Source organism: Pleurodeles waltl, unplaced genomic scaffold (assembly GCF_031143425.1).
Source record: "Pleurodeles waltl isolate 20211129_DDA unplaced genomic scaffold, aPleWal1.hap1.20221129 scaffold_162, whole genome shotgun sequence".
Classification (NCBI taxonomy): Eukaryota; Metazoa; Chordata; class Amphibia; order Caudata; family Salamandridae; genus Pleurodeles; species Pleurodeles waltl.
In genome coordinates this window covers 45,846-68,997 of record NW_027149868.1, presented here as the reverse complement: position 1 = coordinate 68,997, position 23,152 = coordinate 45,846, and the positions used below count along the sequence as shown (strand labels likewise).

General features: G+C 44.4%; 11 non-coding genes across 11 annotated transcripts; all 11 read left to right on the top strand.

Moving 5' to 3' along the window:
- The first annotated feature begins 11 nt into the window (after nt 1–11).
- Nucleotides 12–83, top strand: TRNAA-UGC (transfer RNA alanine (anticodon UGC)). The gene has a single exon. It is a non-coding gene; the product is annotated as a tRNA-Ala (tRNA).
- A 2,115-nt stretch (nt 84–2,198) lies between these two features.
- On the top strand, nt 2,199–2,270 carry TRNAA-UGC (transfer RNA alanine (anticodon UGC)). Its single transcript has one exon. It is a non-coding gene; the product is annotated as a tRNA-Ala (tRNA).
- A 2,115-nt stretch (nt 2,271–4,385) lies between these two features.
- On the top strand, nt 4,386–4,457 carry TRNAA-UGC (transfer RNA alanine (anticodon UGC)). The gene has a single exon. It is a non-coding gene; the product is annotated as a tRNA-Ala (tRNA).
- A 2,113-nt stretch (nt 4,458–6,570) lies between these two features.
- TRNAA-UGC (transfer RNA alanine (anticodon UGC)) lies at nt 6,571–6,642 on the top strand. The gene has a single exon. It is a non-coding gene; the product is annotated as a tRNA-Ala (tRNA).
- Nucleotides 6,643–8,757: 2,115 nt separating this feature from the next.
- TRNAA-UGC (transfer RNA alanine (anticodon UGC)) lies at nt 8,758–8,829 on the top strand. The gene has a single exon. It is a non-coding gene; the product is annotated as a tRNA-Ala (tRNA).
- A 2,111-nt stretch (nt 8,830–10,940) lies between these two features.
- TRNAA-UGC (transfer RNA alanine (anticodon UGC)) lies at nt 10,941–11,012 on the top strand. Its single transcript has one exon. It is a non-coding gene; the product is annotated as a tRNA-Ala (tRNA).
- A 2,117-nt stretch (nt 11,013–13,129) lies between these two features.
- Nucleotides 13,130–13,201, top strand: TRNAA-UGC (transfer RNA alanine (anticodon UGC)). The gene has a single exon. It is a non-coding gene; the product is annotated as a tRNA-Ala (tRNA).
- Nucleotides 13,202–15,314: 2,113 nt separating this feature from the next.
- TRNAA-UGC (transfer RNA alanine (anticodon UGC)) lies at nt 15,315–15,386 on the top strand. Its single transcript has one exon. It is a non-coding gene; the product is annotated as a tRNA-Ala (tRNA).
- A 2,115-nt stretch (nt 15,387–17,501) lies between these two features.
- Nucleotides 17,502–17,573, top strand: TRNAA-UGC (transfer RNA alanine (anticodon UGC)). The gene has a single exon. It is a non-coding gene; the product is annotated as a tRNA-Ala (tRNA).
- A 2,117-nt stretch (nt 17,574–19,690) lies between these two features.
- Nucleotides 19,691–19,762, top strand: TRNAA-UGC (transfer RNA alanine (anticodon UGC)). The gene has a single exon. It is a non-coding gene; the product is annotated as a tRNA-Ala (tRNA).
- Nucleotides 19,763–21,877: 2,115 nt separating this feature from the next.
- On the top strand, nt 21,878–21,949 carry TRNAA-UGC (transfer RNA alanine (anticodon UGC)). Its single transcript has one exon. It is a non-coding gene; the product is annotated as a tRNA-Ala (tRNA).
- The last annotated feature ends 1,203 nt before the right edge of the window (nt 21,950–23,152 follow it).

The window sequence follows — 23,152 nt, the reverse complement described above, 5'->3', positions numbered from 1 at the left end:
CCCAGGACGTGGGGGATGTAGCTCAGTGGTAGAGCGCATGCTTTGCATGTATGAGGCCCCGGGTTCGATCCCCGGCATCTCCAGCCTTTTGCCAGGCTCATCTTGCCTTTTGGCAGAACCCTAGGCTGTCACCATGGGTCAGGAAGTGAGATGACATGCAGCTGGGGCCAGACCACCGCCGACATTGCCCGGCTCTTGCCTTGGGAAAGCTTGTGAAATGGGGCTATCTCATTTTCGGTCTTTATAGAAAAAAGAATCTTTCTCCCCCAAGAAACCAAAGTGGTGGTTCATCTTGGCAATCTCGGTATAGAAAACGGTCACAGCTGTCTTGGCCATTGATGTGAATTCTTCCTCTAAACCAGAGACTCCTTACAGAAGGTTTAAGAAAAACTGAATGTCTTCTTTATCCCAATCACTTGCGATTGGACCATGATTTTGCTTTTCCCTTTCCATTCACAGAGGCATTAAACATGCATGTTCTTCATGCTCAGTGCGTAGTGATGCATGTCGTAATGCCTCCCCTAACTTTCTGGCCTCTCCTTGACGTTTCCATGCTGTCATACTTTGGTCACAAATGCTTCCAAAGGGCTGTGGACTACCTTTGCCCCATACCCTTTGATCACATTTCCTTTTGTGTAGAATTTCAATTTCTAGGTCCCCTTCTTTCCTTCAAGCCAGCCCAGCACATTAAGGTAGGTAAGCAATCCCCCTTTAAGTTGAAAAGATGTAGCTGAGAAAGCATTCTAGGAAGTGGCCATTTGGAGAGCTAGCCCTAGGTCGTATTCATGAGTTTTCTCATTCCACTGCAGCACCCGCACCCAACTGCGCCACAACCATTATTGAAAGACAGATGAATGCATCACGGAAAGCTTTGCTGTCTCCGCCTTCGGTAGCTCAGTTGATAGAGCGGCCGAGAGTAGTGCAAAAACAGTAACCCTTAATTCGCCGGTTCAAATCTGCCGCGGAGGACTTCGCCCTTTAGGTTTCCATCGCCTTCTCTGTTATTAAGACATTATCTTCCCCTCTGATTAAGAAAAAAAAAAATTCCGAGCTCCAAGTAAATGCTGGGACAGAAGGGTAGATGTCTTCTGTTTTCTAATGAAATTGACCACATCCTCATTTCTGAGGGATGTGGGAAGAGAAGTAAACAAGGACCTGCAGATCAGAATTCATTCCAAACCCTTGACTAAATATATGAAGGCACTTGGAAGACTTCCAGTCTCATTGTACCAAAGTAGATGTTTTGTCAGCCGACCCAGCTACTCCTTGCCTACAATGAGAGCGGTCATATATATATATATATATATATATATATATATATATGCGAGAGGGAATTTAGAAAGCCACCATCTCCCTAAAACTGAGCAAGATGCGAAGTGGAGTAATAGTTTACAGATTTGGAGAAAATCTGAGATGTTCGTCTTGCCAAAAGGAGCACAGAAATACCCTCTCTGAGGATCAAACTCAGGACTTTCAGATTATGAGACTGACGCACTGCCTACTGCACAGAAGGCTGCACAAACCCTCCCAGAAATACGTCTATACCCCTTGAAGAGGAAAGGAGGCAAAAACGCTTATCTTATCTTGGAATATAAATACGATACGATTGACTCGCTGGATTAAAATCATATGGAGTTATAATGGTGGGAAAATATTTCTTTCCAGTGATTAAACCCACACCCCCTACAATTAGCCATGCGAAAGAGTCAGGGAATACCTTTCACCTCTCTCAGAAAGATCACATGAATTTTTCCCCCACGTAACTGAGAATTTAATGGACTAAAACTCAGAATTAAGGTGCCGTCCTTAGCAATAGATGCATCTGGATCTCAACTCTTTACGTGCTTATGTAACATAGCTGTGTGTCCTGCAGTAAGAGCAAGAGTACCTTAATTCGTCTCAGGACATTTGTAAGCAGCACTCAACCATATTCTTCTTTCATGTAACCTTAACCAGTTGCCTTGAAAACTCTGGCATGTTTAGATCGCATCTAGCTGTTGTATGTGGGGCATTTGTTCATTCTAGAGTGAGCCTTATTCCATAAAATGGTGCTATACAATCCAGATGTAAGTCATGGGGAATCCCACATCTGACACCTTATTTTCTAGTGCCATATGTGGTGAATTTGAGGTACATAGAATTCCAGATTTCCTTCGGTGAAGCAAGGTCAGCCCGCCCCACCCCCACCCCAGGACGTGGGGGATGTAGCTCAGTGGTAGAGCGCATGCTTTGCATGTATGAGGCCCCGGGTTCGATCCCCGGCATCTCCAGCCTTTTGCCAGGCTCATCTTGCCTTTTGGCAGAACCCTAGGCTGTCACCATGGGTCAGGAAGTGAGATGACATGCAGCTGGGGCCAGACCACCGCCGACATTGCCCGGCTCTTGCCTTGGGAAAGCTTGTGAAATGGGGCTATCTCATTTTCGGTCTTTATAGAAAAAAGAATCTTTCTCCCCCAAGAAACCAAAGTGGTGGTTCATCTTGGCAATCTCGGTATAGAAAACGGTCACAGCTGTCTTGGCCATTGATGTGAATTCTTCCTCTAAACCAGAGACTCCTTACAGAAGGTTTAAGAAAAACTGAATGTCTTCTTTATCCCAATCACTTGCGATTGGACCATGATTTTGCTTTTCCCTTTCCATTCACAGAGGCATTAAACATGCATGTTCTTCATGCTCAGTGCGTAGTGATGCATGTCGTAATGCCTCCCCTAACTTTCTGGCCTCTCCTTGACGTTTCCATGCTGTCATACTTTGGTCACAAATGCTTCCAAAGGGCTGTGGACTACCTTTGCCCCATACCCTTTGATCACATTTCCTTTTGTGTAGAATTTCAATTTCTAGGTCCCCTTCTTTCCTTCAAGCCAGCCCAGCACATTAAGGTAGGTAAGCAATCCCCCTTTAAGTTGAAAAGATGTAGCTGAGAAAGCATTCTAGGAAGTGGCCATTTGGAGAGCTAGCCCTAGGTCGTATTCATGAGTTTTCTCATTCCACTGCAGCACCCGCACCCAACTGCGCCACAACCATTATTGAAAGACAGATGAATGCATCACGGAAAGCTTTGCTGTCTCCGCCTTCGGTAGCTCAGTTGATAGAGCGGCCGAGAGTAGTGCAAAAACAGTAACCCTTAATTCGCCGGTTCAAATCTGCCGCGGAGGACTTCGCCCTTTAGGTTTCCATCGCCTTCTCTGTTATTAAGACATTATCTTCCCCTCTGATTAAGAAAAAAAAAAATTCCGAGCTCCAAGTAAATGCTGGGACAGAAGGGTAGATGTCTTCTGTTTTCTAATGAAATTGACCACATCCTCATTTCTGAGGGATGTGGGAAGAGAAGTAAACAAGGACCTGCAGATCAGAATTCATTCCAAACCCTTGACTAAATATATGAAGGCACTTGGAAGACTTCCAGTCTCATTGTACCAAAGTAGATGTTTTGTCAGCCGACCCAGCTACTCCTTGCCTACAATGAGAGCGGTCATATATATATATATATATATATATATATATATATATGCGAGAGGGAATTTAGAAAGCCACCATCTCCCTAAAACTGAGCAAGATGCGAAGTGGAGTAATAGTTTACAGATTTGGAGAAAATCTGAGATGTTCGTCTTGCCAAAAGGAGCACAGAAATACCCTCTCTGAGGATCAAACTCAGGACTTTCAGATTATGAGACTGACGCACTGCCTACTGCACAGAAGGCTGCACAAACCCTCCCAGAAATACGTCTATACCCCTTGAAGAGGAAAGGAGGCAAAAACGCTTATCTTATCTTGGAATATAAATACGATACGATTGACTCGCTGGATTAAAATCATATGGAGTTATAATGGTGGGAAAATATTTCTTTCCAGTGATTAAACCCACACCCCCTACAATTAGCCATGCGAAAGAGTCAGGGAATACCTTTCACCTCTCTCAGAAAGATCACATGAATTTTTCCCCCACGTAACTGAGAATTTAATGGACTAAAACTCAGAATTAAGGTGCCGTCCTTAGCAATAGATGCATCTGGATCTCAACTCTTTACGTGCTTATGTAACATAGCTGTGTGTCCTGCAGTAAGAGCAAGAGTACCTTAATTCGTCTCAGGACATTTGTAAGCAGCACTCAACCATATTCTTCTTTCATGTAACCTTAACCAGTTGCCTTGAAAACTCTGGCATGTTTAGATCGCATCTAGCTGTTGTATGTGGGGCATTTGTTCATTCTAGAGTGAGCCTTATTCCATAAAATGGTGCTATACAATCCAGATGTAAGTCATGGGGAATCCCACATCTGACACCTTATTTTCTAGTGCCATATGTGGTGAATTTGAGGTACATAGAATTCCAGATTTCCTTCGGTGAAGCAAGGTCAGCCCGCCCCACCCCCACCCCAGGACGTGGGGGATGTAGCTCAGTGGTAGAGCGCATGCTTTGCATGTATGAGGCCCCGGGTTCGATCCCCGGCATCTCCAGCCTTTTGCCAGGCTCATCTTGCCTTTTGGCAGAACCCTAGGCTGTCACCATGGGTCAGGAAGTGAGATGACATGCAGCTGGGGCCAGACCACCGCCGACATTGCCCGGCTCTTGCCTTGGGAAAGCTTGTGAAATGGGGCTATCTCATTTTCGGTCTTTATAGAAAAAAGAATCTTTCTCCCCCAAGAAACCAAAGTGGTGGTTCATCTTGGCAATCTCGGTATAGAAAACGGTCACAGCTGTCTTGGCCATTGATGTGAATTCTTCCTCTAAACCAGAGACTCCTTACAGAAGGTTTAAGAAAAACTGAATGTCTTCTTTATCCCAATCACTTGCGATTGGACCATGATTTTGCTTTTCCCTTTCCATTCACAGAGGCATTAAACATGCATGTTCTTCATGCTCAGTGCGTAGTGATGCATGTCGTAATGCCTCCCCTAACTTTCTGGCCTCTCCTTGACGTTTCCATGCTGTCATACTTTGGTCACAAATGCTTCCAAAGGGCTGTGGACTACCTTTGCCCCATACCCTTTGATCACATTTCCTTTTGTGTAGAATTTCAATTTCTAGGTCCCCTTCTTTCCTTCAAGCCAGCCCAGCACATTAAGGTAGGTAAGCAATCCCCCTTTAAGTTGAAAAGATGTAGCTGAGAAAGCATTCTAGGAAGTGGCCATTTGGAGAGCTAGCCCTAGGTCGTATTCATGAGTTTTCTCATTCCACTGCAGCACCCGCACCCAACTGCGCCACAACCATTATTGAAAGACAGATGAATGCATCACGGAAAGCTTTGCTGTCTCCGCCTTCGGTAGCTCAGTTGATAGAGCGGCCGAGAGTAGTGCAAAAACAGTAACCCTTAATTCGCCGGTTCAAATCTGCCGCGGAGGACTTCGCCCTTTAGGTTTCCATCGCCTTCTCTGTTATTAAGACATTATCTTCCCCTCTGATTAAGAAAAAAAAAAATTCCGAGCTCCAAGTAAATGCTGGGACAGAAGGGTAGATGTCTTCTGTTTTCTAATGAAATTGACCACATCCTCATTTCTGAGGGATGTGGGAAGAGAAGTAAACAAGGACCTGCAGATCAGAATTCATTCCAAACCCTTGACTAAATATATGAAGGCACTTGGAAGACTTCCAGTCTCATTGTACCAAAGTAGATGTTTTGTCAGCCGACCCAGCTACTCCTTGCCTACAATGAGAGCGGTCATATATATATATATATATATATATATATATATATGCGAGAGGGAATTTAGAAAGCCACCATCTCCCTAAAACTGAGCAAGATGCGAAGTGGAGTAATAGTTTACAGATTTGGAGAAAATCTGAGATGTTCGTCTTGCCAAAAGGAGCACAGAAATACCCTCTCTGAGGATCAAACTCAGGACTTTCAGATTATGAGACTGACGCACTGCCTACTGCACAGAAGGCTGCACAAACCCTCCCAGAAATACGTCTATACCCCTTGAAGAGGAAAGGAGGCAAAAACGCTTATCTTATCTTGGAATATAAATACGATACGATTGACTCGCTGGATTAAAATCATATGGAGTTATAATGGTGGGAAAATATTTCTTTCCAGTGATTAAACCCACACCCCCTACAATTAGCCATGCGAAAGAGTCAGGGAATACCTTTCACCTCTCTCAGAAAGATCACATGAATTTTTCCCCCACGTAACTGAGAATTTAATGGACTAAAACTCAGAATTAAGGTGCCGTCCTTAGCAATAGATGCATCTGGATCTCAACTCTTTACGTGCTTATGTAACATAGCTGTGTGTCCTGCAGTAAGAGCAAGAGTACCTTAATTCGTCTCAGGACATTTGTAAGCAGCACTCAACCATATTCTTCTTTCATGTAACCTTAACCAGTTGCCTTGAAAACTCTGGCATGTTTAGATCGCATCTAGCTGTTGTATGTGGGGCATTTGTTCATTCTAGAGTGAGCCTTATTCCATAAAATGGTGCTATACAATCCAGATGTAAGTCATGGGGAATCCCACATCTGACACCTTATTTTCTAGTGCCATATGTGGTGAATTTGAGGTACATAGAATTCCAGATTTCCTTCGGTGAAGCAAGGTCAGCCCGCCCCACCCCCACCCCAGGACGTGGGGGATGTAGCTCAGTGGTAGAGCGCATGCTTTGCATGTATGAGGCCCCGGGTTCGATCCCCGGCATCTCCAGCCTTTTGCCAGGCTCATCTTGCCTTTTGGCAGAACCCTAGGCTGTCACCATGGGTCAGGAAGTGAGATGACATGCAGCTGGGGCCAGACCACCGCCGACATTGCCCGGCTCTTGCCTTGGGAAAGCTTGTGAAATGGGGCTATCTCATTTTCGGTCTTTATAGAAAAAAGAATCTTTCTCCCCCAAGAAACCAAAGTGGTGGTTCATCTTGGCAATCTCGGTATAGAAAACGGTCACAGCTGTCTTGGCCATTGATGTGAATTCTTCCTCTAAACCAGAGACTCCTTACAGAAGGTTTAAGAAAAACTGAATGTCTTCTTTATCCCAATCACTTGCGATTGGACCATGATTTTGCTTTTCCCTTTCCATTCACAGAGGCATTAAACATGCATGTTCTTCATGCTCAGTGCGTAGTGATGCATGTCGTAATGCCTCCCCTAACTTTCTGGCCTCTCCTTGACGTTTCCATGCTGTCATACTTTGGTCACAAATGCTTCCAAAGGGCTGTGGACTACCTTTGCCCCATACCCTTTGATCACATTTCCTTTTGTGTAGAATTTCAATTTCTAGGTCCCCTTCTTTCCTTCAAGCCAGCCCAGCACATTAAGGTAGGTAAGCAATCCCCCTTTAAGTTGAAAAGATGTAGCTGAGAAAGCATTCTAGGAAGTGGCCATTTGGAGAGCTAGCCCTAGGTCGTATTCATGAGTTTTCTCATTCCACTGCAGCACCCGCACCCAACTGCGCCACAACCATTATTGAAAGACAGATGAATGCATCACGGAAAGCTTTGCTGTCTCCGCCTTCGGTAGCTCAGTTGATAGAGCGGCCGAGAGTAGTGCAAAAACAGTAACCCTTAATTCGCCGGTTCAAATCTGCCGCGGAGGACTTCGCCCTTTAGGTTTCCATCGCCTTCTCTGTTATTAAGACATTATCTTCCCCTCTGATTAAGAAAAAAAAAAATTCCGAGCTCCAAGTAAATGCTGGGACAGAAGGGTAGATGTCTTCTGTTTTCTAATGAAATTGACCACATCCTCATTTCTGAGGGATGTGGGAAGAGAAGTAAACAAGGACCTGCAGATCAGAATTCATTCCAAACCCTTGACTAAATATATGAAGGCACTTGGAAGACTTCCAGTCTCATTGTACCAAAGTAGATGTTTTGTCAGCCGACCCAGCTACTCCTTGCCTACAATGAGAGCGGTCATATATATATATATATATATATATATATATATATATGCGAGAGGGAATTTAGAAAGCCACCATCTCCCTAAAACTGAGCAAGATGCGAAGTGGAGTAATAGTTTACAGATTTGGAGAAAATCTGAGATGTTCGTCTTGCCAAAAGGAGCACAGAAATACCCTCTCTGAGGATCAAACTCAGGACTTTCAGATTATGAGACTGACGCACTGCCTACTGCACAGAAGGCTGCACAAACCCTCCCAGAAATACGTCTATACCCCTTGAAGAGGAAAGGAGGCAAAAACGCTTATCTTATCTTGGAATATAAATACGATACGATTGACTCGCTGGATTAAAATCATATGGAGTTATAATGGTGGGAAAATATTTCTTTCCAGTGATTAAACCCACACCCCCTACAATTAGCCATGCGAAAGAGTCAGGGAATACCTTTCACCTCTCTCAGAAAGATCACATGAATTTTTCCCCCACGTAACTGAGAATTTAATGGACTAAAACTCAGAATTAAGGTGCCGTCCTTAGCAATAGATGCATCTGGATCTCAACTCTTTACGTGCTTATGTAACATAGCTGTGTGTCCTGCAGTAAGAGCAAGAGTACCTTAATTCGTCTCAGGACATTTGTAAGCAGCACTCAACCATATTCTTCTTTCATGTAACCTTAACCAGTTGCCTTGAAAACTCTGGCATGTTTAGATCGCATCTAGCTGTTGTATGTGGGGCATTTGTTCATTCTAGAGTGAGCCTTATTCCATAAAATGGTGCTATACAATCCAGATGTAAGTCATGGGGAATCCCACATCTGACACCTTCTTTTCTAGTGCCATATGTGGTGAATTTGAGGTACATAGAATTCCAGATTTCCTTCGGTGAAGCAAGGTCAGCCCGCCCCACCCCCACCCCAGGACGTGGGGGATGTAGCTCAGTGGTAGAGCGCATGCTTTGCATGTATGAGGCCCCGGGTTCGATCCCCGGCATCTCCAGCCTTTTGCCAGGCTCATCTTGCCTTTTGGCAGAACCCTAGGCTGTCACCATGGGTCAGGAAGTGAGATGACATGCAGCTGGGGCCAGACCACCGCCGACATTGCCCGGCTCTTGCCTTGGGAAAGCTTGTGAAATGGGGCTATCTCATTTTCGGTCTTTATAGAAAAAAGAATCTTTCTCCCCCAAGAAACCAAAGTGGTGGTTCATCTTGGCAATCTCGGTATAGAAAACGGTCACAGCTGTCTTGGCCATTGATGTGAATTCTTCCTCTAAACCAGAGACTCCTTACAGAAGGTTTAAGAAAAACTGAATGTCTTCTTTATCCCAATCACTTGCGATTGGACCATGATTTTGCTTTTCCCTTTCCATTCACAGAGGCATTAAACATGCATGTTCTTCATGCTCAGTGCGTAGTGATGCATGTCGTAATGCCTCCCCTAACTTTCTGGCCTCTCCTTGACGTTTCCATGCTGTCATACTTTGGTCACAAATGCTTCCAAAGGGCTGTGGACTACCTTTGCCCCATACCCTTTGATCACATTTCCTTTTGTGTAGAATTTCAATTTCTAGGTCCCCTTCTTTCCTTCAAGCCAGCCCAGCACATTAAGGTAGGTAAGCAATCCCCCTTTAAGTTGAAAAGATGTAGCTGAGAAAGCATTCTAGGAAGTGGCCATTTGGAGAGCTAGCCCTAGGTCGTATTCATGAGTTTTCTCATTCCACTGCAGCACCCGCACCCAACTGCGCCACAACCATTATTGAAAGACAGATGAATGCATCACGGAAAGCTTTGCTGTCTCCGCCTTCGGTAGCTCAGTTGATAGAGCGGCCGAGAGTAGTGCAAAAACAGTAACCCTTAATTCGCCGGTTCAAATCTGCCGCGGAGGACTTCGCCCTTTAGGTTTCCATCGCCTTCTCTGTTATTAAGACATTATCTTCCCCTCTGATTAAGAAAAAAAAAAATTCCGAGCTCCAAGTAAATGCTGGGACAGAAGGGTAGATGTCTTCTGTTTTCTAATGAAATTGACCACATCCTCATTTCTGAGGGATGTGGGAAGAGAAGTAAACAAGGACCTGCAGATCAGAATTCATTCCAAACCCTTGACTAAATATATGAAGGCACTTGGAAGACTTCCAGTCTCATTGTACCAAAGTAGATGTTTTGTCAGCCGACCCAGCTACTCCTTGCCTACAATGAGAGCGGTCATATATATATATATATATATATATATATATATGCGAGAGGGAATTTAGAAAGCCACCATCTCCCTAAAACTGAGCAAGATGCGAAGTGGAGTAATAGTTTACAGATTTGGAGAAAATCTGAGATGTTCGTCTTGCCAAAAGGAGCACAGAAATACCCTCTCTGAGGATCAAACTCAGGACTTTCAGATTATGAGACTGACGCACTGCCTACTGCACAGAAGGCTGCACAAACCCTCCCAGAAATACGTCTATACCCCTTGAAGAGGAAAGGAGGCAAAAACGCTTATCTTATCTTGGAATATAAATACGATACGATTGACTCGCTGGATTAAAATCATATGGAGTTATAATGGTGGGAAAATATTTCTTTCCAGTGATTAAACCCACACCCCCTACAATTAGCCATGCGAAAGAGTCAGGGAATACCTTTCACCTCTCTCAGAAAGATCACATGAATTTTTCCCCCACGTAACTGAGAATTTAATGGACTAAAACTCAGAATTAAGGTGCCGTCCTTAGCAATAGATGCATCTGGATCTCAACTCTTTACGTGCTTATGTAACATAGCTGTGTGTCCTGCAGTAAGAGCAAGAGTACCTTAATTCGTCTCAGGACATTTGTAAGCAGCACTCAACCATATTCTTCTTTCATGTAACCTTAACCAGTTGCCTTGAAAACTCTGGCATGTTTAGATCGCATCTAGCTGTTGTATGTGGGGCATTTGTTCATTCTAGAGTGAGCCTTATTCCATAAAATGGTGCTATACAATCCAGATGTAAGTCATGGGGAATCCCACATCTGACACCTTATTTTCTAGTGCCATATGTGGTGAATTTGAGGTACATAGAATTCCAGATTTCCTTCGGTGAAGCAAGGTCAGCCCGCCCCACCCCCACCCCAGGACGTGGGGGATGTAGCTCAGTGGTAGAGCGCATGCTTTGCATGTATGAGGCCCCGGGTTCGATCCCCGGCATCTCCAGCCTTTTGCCAGGCTCATCTTGCCTTTTGGCAGAACCCTAGGCTGTCACCATGGGTCAGGAAGTGAGATGACATGCAGCTGGGGCCAGACCACCGCCGACATTGCCCGGCTCTTGCCTTGGGAAAGCTTGTGAAATGGGGCTATCTCATTTTCGGTCTTTATAGAAAAAAGAATCTTTCTCCCCCAAGAAACCAAAGTGGTGGTTCATCTTGGCAATCTCGGTATAGAAAACGGTCACAGCTGTCTTGGCCATTGATGTGAATTCTTCCTCTAAACCAGAGACTCCTTACAGAAGGTTTAAGAAAAACTGAATGTCTTCTTTATCCCAATCACTTGCGATTGGACCATGATTTTGCTTTTCCCTTTCCATTCACAGAGGCATTAAACATGCATGTTCTTCATGCTCAGTGCGTAGTGATGCATGTCGTAATGCCTCCCCTAACTTTCTGGCCTCTCCTTGACGTTTCCATGCTGTCATACTTTGGTCACAAATGCTTCCAAAGGGCTGTGGACTACCTTTGCCCCATACCCTTTGATCACATTTCCTTTTGTGTAGAATTTCAATTTCTAGGTCCCCTTCTTTCCTTCAAGCCAGCCCAGCACATTAAGGTAGGTAAGCAATCCCCCTTTAAGTTGAAAAGATGTAGCTGAGAAAGCATTCTAGGAAGTGGCCATTTGGAGAGCTAGCCCTAGGTCGTATTCATGAGTTTTCTCATTCCACTGCAGCACCCGCACCCAACTGCGCCACAACCATTATTGAAAGACAGATGAATGCATCACGGAAAGCTTTGCTGTCTCCGCCTTCGGTAGCTCAGTTGATAGAGCGGCCGAGAGTAGTGCAAAAACAGTAACCCTTAATTCGCCGGTTCAAATCTGCCGCGGAGGACTTCGCCCTTTAGGTTTCCATCGCCTTCTCTGTTATTAAGACATTATCTTCCCCTCTGATTAAGAAAAAAAAAAATTCCGAGCTCCAAGTAAATGCTGGGACAGAAGGGTAGATGTCTTCTGTTTTCTAATGAAATTGACCACATCCTCATTTCTGAGGGATGTGGGAAGAGAAGTAAACAAGGACCTGCAGATCAGAATTCATTCCAAACCCTTGACTAAATATATGAAGGCACTTGGAAGACTTCCAGTCTCATTGTACCAAAGTAGATGTTTTGTCAGCCGACCCAGCTACTCCTTGCCTACAATGAGAGCGGTCATATATATATATATATATATATATATATATATATATATGCGAGAGGGAATTTAGAAAGCCACCATCTCCCTAAAACTGAGCAAGATGCGAAGTGGAGTAATAGTTTACAGATTTGGAGAAAATCTGAGATGTTCGTCTTGCCAAAAGGAGCACAGAAATACCCTCTCTGAGGATCAAACTCAGGACTTTCAGATTATGAGACTGACGCACTGCCTACTGCACAGAAGGCTGCACAAACCCTCCCAGAAATACGTCTATACCCCTTGAAGAGGAAAGGAGGCAAAAACGCTTATCTTATCTTGGAATATAAATACGATACGATTGACTCGCTGGATTAAAATCATATGGAGTTATAATGGTGGGAAAATATTTCTTTCCAGTGATTAAACCCACACCCCCTACAATTAGCCATGCGAAAGAGTCAGGGAATACCTTTCACCTCTCTCAGAAAGATCACATGAATTTTTCCCCCACGTAACTGAGAATTTAATGGACTAAAACTCAGAATTAAGGTGCCGTCCTTAGCAATAGATGCATCTGGATCTCAACTCTTTACGTGCTTATGTAACATAGCTGTGTGTCCTGCAGTAAGAGCAAGAGTACCTTAATTCGTCTCAGGACATTTGTAAGCAGCACTCAACCATATTCTTCTTTCATGTAACCTTAACCAGTTGCCTTGAAAACTCTGGCATGTTTAGATCGCATCTAGCTGTTGTATGTGGGGCATTTGTTCATTCTAGAGTGAGCCTTATTCCATAAAATGGTGCTATACAATCCAGATGTAAGTCATGGGGAATCCCACATCTGACACCTTCTTTTCTAGTGCCATATGTGGTGAATTTGAGGTACATAGAATTCCAGATTTCCTTCGGTGAAGCAAGGTCAGCCCGCCCCACCCCCACCCCAGGACGTGGGGGATGTAGCTCAGTGGTAGAGCGCATGCTTTGCATGTATGAGGCCCCGGGTTCGATCCCCGGCATCTCCAGCCTTTTGCCAGGCTCATCTTGCCTTTTGGCAGAACCCTAGGCTGTCACCATGGGTCAGGAAGTGAGATGACATGCAGCTGGGGCCAGACCACCGCCGACATTGCCCGGCTCTTGCCTTGGGAAAGCTTGTGAAATGGGGCTATCTCATTTTCGGTCTTTATAGAAAAAAGAATCTTTCTCCCCCAAGAAACCAAAGTGGTGGTTCATCTTGGCAATCTCGGTATAGAAAACGGTCACAGCTGTCTTGGCCATTGATGTGAATTCTTCCTCTAAACCAGAGACTCCTTACAGAAGGTTTAAGAAAAACTGAATGTCTTCTTTATCCCAATCACTTGCGATTGGACCATGATTTTGCTTTTCCCTTTCCATTCACAGAGGCATTAAACATGCATGTTCTTCATGCTCAGTGCGTAGTGATGCATGTCGTAATGCCTCCCCTAACTTTCTGGCCTCTCCTTGACGTTTCCATGCTGTCATACTTTGGTCACAAATGCTTCCAAAGGGCTGTGGACTACCTTTGCCCCATACCCTTTGATCACATTTCCTTTTGTGTAGAATTTCAATTTCTAGGTCCCCTTCTTTCCTTCAAGCCAGCCCAGCACATTAAGGTAGGTAAGCAATCCCCCTTTAAGTTGAAAAGATGTAGCTGAGAAAGCATTCTAGGAAGTGGCCATTTGGAGAGCTAGCCCTAGGTCGTATTCATGAGTTTTCTCATTCCACTGCAGCACCCGCACCCAACTGCGCCACAACCATTATTGAAAGACAGATGAATGCATCACGGAAAGCTTTGCTGTCTCCGCCTTCGGTAGCTCAGTTGATAGAGCGGCCGAGAGTAGTGCAAAAACAGTAACCCTTAATTCGCCGGTTCAAATCTGCCGCGGAGGACTTCGCCCTTTAGGTTTCCATCGCCTTCTCTGTTATTAAGACATTATCTTCCCCTCTGATTAAGAAAAAAAAAAATTCCGAGCTCCAAGTAAATGCTGGGACAGAAGGGTAGATGTCTTCTGTTTTCTAATGAAATTGACCACATCCTCATTTCTGAGGGATGTGGGAAGAGAAGTAAACAAGGACCTGCAGATCAGAATTCATTCCAAACCCTTGACTAAATATATGAAGGCACTTGGAAGACTTCCAGTCTCATTGTACCAAAGTAGATGTTTTGTCAGCCGACCCAGCTACTCCTTGCCTACAATGAGAGCGGTCATATATATATATATATATATATATATATATATATGCGAGAGGGAATTTAGAAAGCCACCATCTCCCTAAAACTGAGCAAGATGCGAAGTGGAGTAATAGTTTACAGATTTGGAGAAAATCTGAGATGTTCGTCTTGCCAAAAGGAGCACAGAAATACCCTCTCTGAGGATCAAACTCAGGACTTTCAGATTATGAGACTGACGCACTGCCTACTGCACAGAAGGCTGCACAAACCCTCCCAGAAATACGTCTATACCCCTTGAAGAGGAAAGGAGGCAAAAACGCTTATCTTATCTTGGAATATAAATACGATACGATTGACTCGCTGGATTAAAATCATATGGAGTTATAATGGTGGGAAAATATTTCTTTCCAGTGATTAAACCCACACCCCCTACAATTAGCCATGCGAAAGAGTCAGGGAATACCTTTCACCTCTCTCAGAAAGATCACATGAATTTTTCCCCCACGTAACTGAGAATTTAATGGACTAAAACTCAGAATTAAGGTGCCGTCCTTAGCAATAGATGCATCTGGATCTCAACTCTTTACGTGCTTATGTAACATAGCTGTGTGTCCTGCAGTAAGAGCAAGAGTACCTTAATTCGTCTCAGGACATTTGTAAGCAGCACTCAACCATATTCTTCTTTCATGTAACCTTAACCAGTTGCCTTGAAAACTCTGGCATGTTTAGATCGCATCTAGCTGTTGTATGTGGGGCATTTGTTCATTCTAGAGTGAGCCTTATTCCATAAAATGGTGCTATACAATCCAGATGTAAGTCATGGGGAATCCCACATCTGACACCTTATTTTCTAGTGCCATATGTGGTGAATTTGAGGTACATAGAATTCCAGATTTCCTTCGGTGAAGCAAGGTCAGCCCGCCCCACCCCCACCCCAGGACGTGGGGGATGTAGCTCAGTGGTAGAGCGCATGCTTTGCATGTATGAGGCCCCGGGTTCGATCCCCGGCATCTCCAGCCTTTTGCCAGGCTCATCTTGCCTTTTGGCAGAACCCTAGGCTGTCACCATGGGTCAGGAAGTGAGATGACATGCAGCTGGGGCCAGACCACCGCCGACATTGCCCGGCTCTTGCCTTGGGAAAGCTTGTGAAATGGGGCTATCTCATTTTCGGTCTTTATAGAAAAAAGAATCTTTCTCCCCCAAGAAACCAAAGTGGTGGTTCATCTTGGCAATCTCGGTATAGAAAACGGTCACAGCTGTCTTGGCCATTGATGTGAATTCTTCCTCTAAACCAGAGACTCCTTACAGAAGGTTTAAGAAAAACTGAATGTCTTCTTTATCCCAATCACTTGCGATTGGACCATGATTTTGCTTTTCCCTTTCCATTCACAGAGGCATTAAACATGCATGTTCTTCATGCTCAGTGCGTAGTGATGCATGTCGTAATGCCTCCCCTAACTTTCTGGCCTCTCCTTGACGTTTCCATGCTGTCATACTTTGGTCACAAATGCTTCCAAAGGGCTGTGGACTACCTTTGCCCCATACCCTTTGATCACATTTCCTTTTGTGTAGAATTTCAATTTCTAGGTCCCCTTCTTTCCTTCAAGCCAGCCCAGCACATTAAGGTAGGTAAGCAATCCCCCTTTAAGTTGAAAAGATGTAGCTGAGAAAGCATTCTAGGAAGTGGCCATTTGGAGAGCTAGCCCTAGGTCGTATTCATGAGTTTTCTCATTCCACTGCAGCACCCGCACCCAACTGCGCCACAACCATTATTGAAAGACAGATGAATGCATCACGGAAAGCTTTGCTGTCTCCGCCTTCGGTAGCTCAGTTGATAGAGCGGCCGAGAGTAGTGCAAAAACAGTAACCCTTAATTCGCCGGTTCAAATCTGCCGCGGAGGACTTCGCCCTTTAGGTTTCCATCGCCTTCTCTGTTATTAAGACATTATCTTCCCCTCTGATTAAGAAAAAAAAAAATTCCGAGCTCCAAGTAAATGCTGGGACAGAAGGGTAGATGTCTTCTGTTTTCTAATGAAATTGACCACATCCTCATTTCTGAGGGATGTGGGAAGAGAAGTAAACAAGGACCTGCAGATCAGAATTCATTCCAAACCCTTGACTAAATATATGAAGGCACTTGGAAGACTTCCAGTCTCATTGTACCAAAGTAGATGTTTTGTCAGCCGACCCAGCTACTCCTTGCCTACAATGAGAGCGGTCATATATATATATATATATATATATATATATATATATGCGAGAGGGAATTTAGAAAGCCACCATCTCCCTAAAACTGAGCAAGATGCGAAGTGGAGTAATAGTTTACAGATTTGGAGAAAATCTGAGATGTTCGTCTTGCCAAAAGGAGCACAGAAATACCCTCTCTGAGGATCAAACTCAGGACTTTCAGATTATGAGACTGACGCACTGCCTACTGCACAGAAGGCTGCACAAACCCTCCCAGAAATACGTCTATACCCCTTGAAGAGGAAAGGAGGCAAAAACGCTTATCTTATCTTGGAATATAAATACGATACGATTGACTCGCTGGATTAAAATCATATGGAGTTATAATGGTGGGAAAATATTTCTTTCCAGTGATTAAACCCACACCCCCTACAATTAGCCATGCGAAAGAGTCAGGGAATACCTTTCACCTCTCTCAGAAAGATCACATGAATTTTTCCCCCACGTAACTGAGAATTTAATGGACTAAAACTCAGAATTAAGGTGCCGTCCTTAGCAATAGATGCATCTGGATCTCAACTCTTTACGTGCTTATGTAACATAGCTGTGTGTCCTGCAGTAAGAGCAAGAGTACCTTAATTCGTCTCAGGACATTTGTAAGCAGCACTCAACCATATTCTTCTTTCATGTAACCTTAACCAGTTGCCTTGAAAACTCTGGCATGTTTAGATCGCATCTAGCTGTTGTATGTGGGGCATTTGTTCATTCTAGAGTGAGCCTTATTCCATAAAATGGTGCTATACAATCCAGATGTAAGTCATGGGGAATCCCACATCTGACACCTTATTTTCTAGTGCCATATGTGGTGAATTTGAGGTACATAGAATTCCAGATTTCCTTCGGTGAAGCAAGGTCAGCCCGCCCCACCCCCACCCCAGGACGTGGGGGATGTAGCTCAGTGGTAGAGCGCATGCTTTGCATGTATGAGGCCCCGGGTTCGATCCCCGGCATCTCCAGCCTTTTGCCAGGCTCATCTTGCCTTTTGGCAGAACCCTAGGCTGTCACCATGGGTCAGGAAGTGAGATGACATGCAGCTGGGGCCAGACCACCGCCGACATTGCCCGGCTCTTGCCTTGGGAAAGCTTGTGAAATGGGGCTATCTCATTTTCGGTCTTTATAGAAAAAAGAATCTTTCTCCCCCAAGAAACCAAAGTGGTGGTTCATCTTGGCAATCTCGGTATAGAAAACGGTCACAGCTGTCTTGGCCATTGATGTGAATTCTTCCTCTAAACCAGAGACTCCTTACAGAAGGTTTAAGAAAAACTGAATGTCTTCTTTATCCCAATCACTTGCGATTGGACCATGATTTTGCTTTTCCCTTTCCATTCACAGAGGCATTAAACATGCATGTTCTTCATGCTCAGTGCGTAGTGATGCATGTCGTAATGCCTCCCCTAACTTTCTGGCCTCTCCTTGACGTTTCCATGCTGTCATACTTTGGTCACAAATGCTTCCAAAGGGCTGTGGACTACCTTTGCCCCATACCCTTTGATCACATTTCCTTTTGTGTAGAATTTCAATTTCTAGGTCCCCTTCTTTCCTTCAAGCCAGCCCAGCACATTAAGGTAGGTAAGCAATCCCCCTTTAAGTTGAAAAGATGTAGCTGAGAAAGCATTCTAGGAAGTGGCCATTTGGAGAGCTAGCCCTAGGTCGTATTCATGAGTTTTCTCATTCCACTGCAGCACCCGCACCCAACTGCGCCACAACCATTATTGAAAGACAGATGAATGCATCACGGAAAGCTTTGCTGTCTCCGCCTTCGGTAGCTCAGTTGATAGAGCGGCCGAGAGTAGTGCAAAAACAGTAACCCTTAATTCGCCGGTTCAAATCTGCCGCGGAGGACTTCGCCCTTTAGGTTTCCATCGCCTTCTCTGTTATTAAGACATTATCTTCCCCTCTGATTAAGAAAAAAAAAAATTCCGAGCTCCAAGTAAATGCTGGGACAGAAGGGTAGATGTCTTCTGTTTTCTAATGAAATTGACCACATCCTCATTTCTGAGGGATGTGGGAAGAGAAGTAAACAAGGACCTGCAGATCAGAATTCATTCCAAACCCTTGACTAAATATATGAAGGCACTTGGAAGACTTCCAGTCTCATTGTACCAAAGTAGATGTTTTGTCAGCCGACCCAGCTACTCCTTGCCTACAATGAGAGCGGTCATATATATATATATATATATATATATATATATATATATGCGAGAGGGAATTTAGAAAGCCACCATCTCCCTAAAACTGAGCAAGATGCGAAGTGGAGTAATAGTTTACAGATTTGGAGAAAATCTGAGATGTTCGTCTTGCCAAAAGGAGCACAGAAATACCCTCTCTGAGGATCAAACTCAGGACTTTCAGATTATGAGACTGACGCACTGCCTACTGCACAGAAGGCTGCACAAACCCTCCCAGAAATACGTCTATACCCCTTGAAGAGGAAAGGAGGCAAAAACGCTTATCTTATCTTGGAATATAAATACGATACGATTGACTCGCTGGATTAAAATCATATGGAGTTATAATGGTGGGAAAATATTTCTTTCCAGTGATTAAACCCACACCCCCTACAATTAGCCATGCGAAAGAGTCAGGGAATACCTTTCACCTCTCTCAGAAAGATCACATGAATTTTTCCCCCACGTAACTGAGAATTTAATGGACTAAAACTCAGAATTAAGGTGCCGTCCTTAGCAATAGATGCATCTGGATCTCAACTCTTTACGTGCTTATGTAACATAGCTGTGTGTCCTGCAGTAAGAGCAAGAGTACCTTAATTCGTCTCAGGACATTTGTAAGCAGCACTCAACCATATTCTTCTTTCATGTAACCTTAACCAGTTGCCTTGAAAACTCTGGCATGTTTAGATCGCATCTAGCTGTTGTATGTGGGGCATTTGTTCATTCTAGAGTGAGCCTTATTCCATAAAATGGTGCTATACAATCCAGATGTAAGTCATGGGGAATCCCACATCTGACACCTTATTTTCTAGTGCCATATGTGGTGAATTTGAGGTACATAGAATTCCAGATTTCCTTCGGTGAAGCAAGGTCAGCCCGCCCCACCCCCACCCCAGGACGTGGGGGATGTAGCTCAGTGGTAGAGCGCATGCTTTGCATGTATGAGGCCCCGGGTTCGATCCCCGGCATCTCCAGCCTTTTGCCAGGCTCATCTTGCCTTTTGGCAGAACCCTAGGCTGTCACCATGGGTCAGGAAGTGAGATGACATGCAGCTGGGGCCAGACCACCGCCGACATTGCCCGGCTCTTGCCTTGGGAAAGCTTGTGAAATGGGGCTATCTCATTTTCGGTCTTTATAGAAAAAAGAATCTTTCTCCCCCAAGAAACCAAAGTGGTGGTTCATCTTGGCAATCTCGGTATAGAAAACGGTCACAGCTGTCTTGGCCATTGATGTGAATTCTTCCTCTAAACCAGAGACTCCTTACAGAAGGTTTAAGAAAAACTGAATGTCTTCTTTATCCCAATCACTTGCGATTGGACCATGATTTTGCTTTTCCCTTTCCATTCACAGAGGCATTAAACATGCATGTTCTTCATGCTCAGTGCGTAGTGATGCATGTCGTAATGCCTCCCCTAACTTTCTGGCCTCTCCTTGACGTTTCCATGCTGTCATACTTTGGTCACAAATGCTTCCAAAGGGCTGTGGACTACCTTTGCCCCATACCCTTTGATCACATTTCCTTTTGTGTAGAATTTCAATTTCTAGGTCCCCTTCTTTCCTTCAAGCCAGCCCAGCACATTAAGGTAGGTAAGCAATCCCCCTTTAAGTTGATAAGTTGAAAAGATGTAGCTGAGAAAGCATTCTAGGAAGTGGCCATTTGGAGAGCTAGCCCTAGGTCGTATTCATGAGTTTTCTCATTCCACTGCAGCACCCGCACCCAACTGCGCCACAACCATTATTGAAAGACAGATGAATGCATCACGGAAAGCTTTGCTGTCTCCGCCTTCGGTAGCTCAGTTGATAGAGCGGCCGAGAGTAGTGCAAAAACAGTAACCCTTAATTCGCCGGTTCAAATCTGCCGCGGAGGACTTCGCCCTTTAGGTTTCCATCGCCTTCTCTGTTATTAAGACATTATCTTCCCCTCTGATTAAGAAAAAAAAAAATTCCGAGCTCCAAGTAAATGCTGGGACAGAAGGGTAGATGTCTTCTGTTTTCTAATGAAATTGACCACATCCTCATTTCTGAGGGATGTGGGAAGAGAAGTAAACAAGGACCTGCAGATCAGAATTCATTCCAAACCCTTGACTAAATATATGAAGGCACTTGGAAGACTTCCAGTCTCATTGTACCAAAGTAGATGTTTTGTCAGCCGACCCAGCTACTCCTTGCCTACAATGAGAGCGGTCATATATATATATATATATATATATATATATATGCGAGAGGGAATTTAGAAAGCCACCATCTCCCTAAAACTGAGCAAGATGCGAAGTGGAGTAATAGTTTACAGATTTGGAGAAAATCTGAGATGTTCGTCTTGCCAAAAGGAGCACAGAAATACCCTCTCTGAGGATCAAACTCAGGACTTTCAGATTATGAGACTGACGCACTGCCTACTGCACAGAAGGCTGCACAAACCCTCCCAGAAATACGTCTATACCCCTTGAAGAGGAAAGGAGGCAAAAACGCTTATCTTATCTTGGAATATAAATACGATACGATTGACTCGCTGGATTAAAATCATATGGAGTTATAATGGTGGGAAAATATTTCTTTCCAGTGATTAAACCCACACCCCCTACAATTAGCCATGCGAAAGAGTCAGGGAATACCTTTCACCTCTCTCAGAAAGATCACATGAATTTTTCCCCCACGTAACTGAGAATTTAATGGACTAAAACTCAGAATTAAGGTGCCGTCCTTAGCAATAGATGCATCTGGATCTCAACTCTTTACGTGCTTATGTAACATAGCTGTGTGTCCTGCAGTAAGAGCAAGAGTACCTTAATTCGTCTCAGGACATTTGTAAGCAGCACTCAACCATATTCTTCTTTCATGTAACCTTAACCAGTTGCCTTGAAAACTCTGGCATGTTTAGATCGCATCTAGCTGTTGTATGTGGGGCATTTGTTCATTCTAGAGTGAGCCTTATTCCATAAAATGGTGCTATACAATCCAGATGTAAGTCATGGGGAATCATCTGACACCTTATTTTCTAGTGCCATATGTGGTGAATTTGAGGTACATAGAATTCCAGATTTCCTTCGGTGAAGCAAGGTCAGCCCGCCCCACCCCCACCCCAGGACGTGGGGGATGTAGCTCAGTGGTAGAGCGCATGCTTTGCATGTATGAGGCCCCGGGTTCGATCCCCGGCATCTCCAGCCTTTTGCCAGGCTCATCTTGCCTTTTGGCAGAACCCTAGGCTGTCACCATGGGTCAGGAAGTGAGATGACATGCAGCTGGGGCCAGACCACCGCCGACATTGCCCGGCTCTTGCCTTGGGAAAGCTTGTGAAATGGGGCTATCTCATTTTCGGTCTTTATAGAAAAAAGAATCTTTCTCCCCCAAGAAACCAAAGTGGTGGTTCATCTTGGCAATCTCGGTATAGAAAACGGTCACAGCTGTCTTGGCCATTGATGTGAATTCTTCCTCTAAACCAGAGACTCCTTACAGAAGGTTTAAGAAAAACTGAATGTCTTCTTTATCCCAATCACTTGCGATTGGACCATGATTTTGCTTTTCCCTTTCCATTCACAGAGGCATTAAACATGCATGTTCTTCATGCTCAGTGCGTAGTGATGCATGTCGTAATGCCTCCCCTAACTTTCTGGCCTCTCCTTGACGTTTCCATGCTGTCATACTTTGGTCACAAATGCTTCCAAAGGGCTGTGGACTACCTTTGCCCCATACCCTTTGATCACATTTCCTTTTGTGTAGAATTTCAATTTCTAGGTCCCCTTCTTTCCTTCAAGCCAGCCCAGCACATTAAGGTAGGTAAGCAATCCCCCTTTAAGTTGAAAAGATGTAGCTGAGAAAGCATTCTAGGAAGTGGCCATTTGGAGAGCTAGCCCTAGGTCGTATTCATGAGTTTTCTCATTCCACTGCAGCACCCGCACCCAACTGCGCCACAACCATTATTGAAAGACAGATGAATGCATCACGGAAAGCTTTGCTGTCTCCGCCTTCGGTAGCTCAGTTGATAGAGCGGCCGAGAGTAGTGCAAAAACAGTAACCCTTAATTCGCCGGTTCAAATCTGCCGCGGAGGACTTCGCCCTTTAGGTTTCCATCGCCTTCTCTGTTATTAAGACATTATCTTCCCCTCTGATTAAGAAAAAAAAAAATTCCGAGCTCCAAGTAAATGCTGGGACAGAAGGGTAGATGTCTTCTGTTTTCTAATGAAATTGACCACATCCTCATTTCTGAGGGATGTGGGAAGAGAAGTAAACAAGGACCTGCAGATCAGAATTCATTCCAAACCCTTGACTAAATATATGAAGGCACTTGGAAGACTTCCAGTCTCATTGTACCAAAGTAGATGTTTTGTCAGCCGACCCAGCTACTCCTTGCCTACAATGAGAGCGGT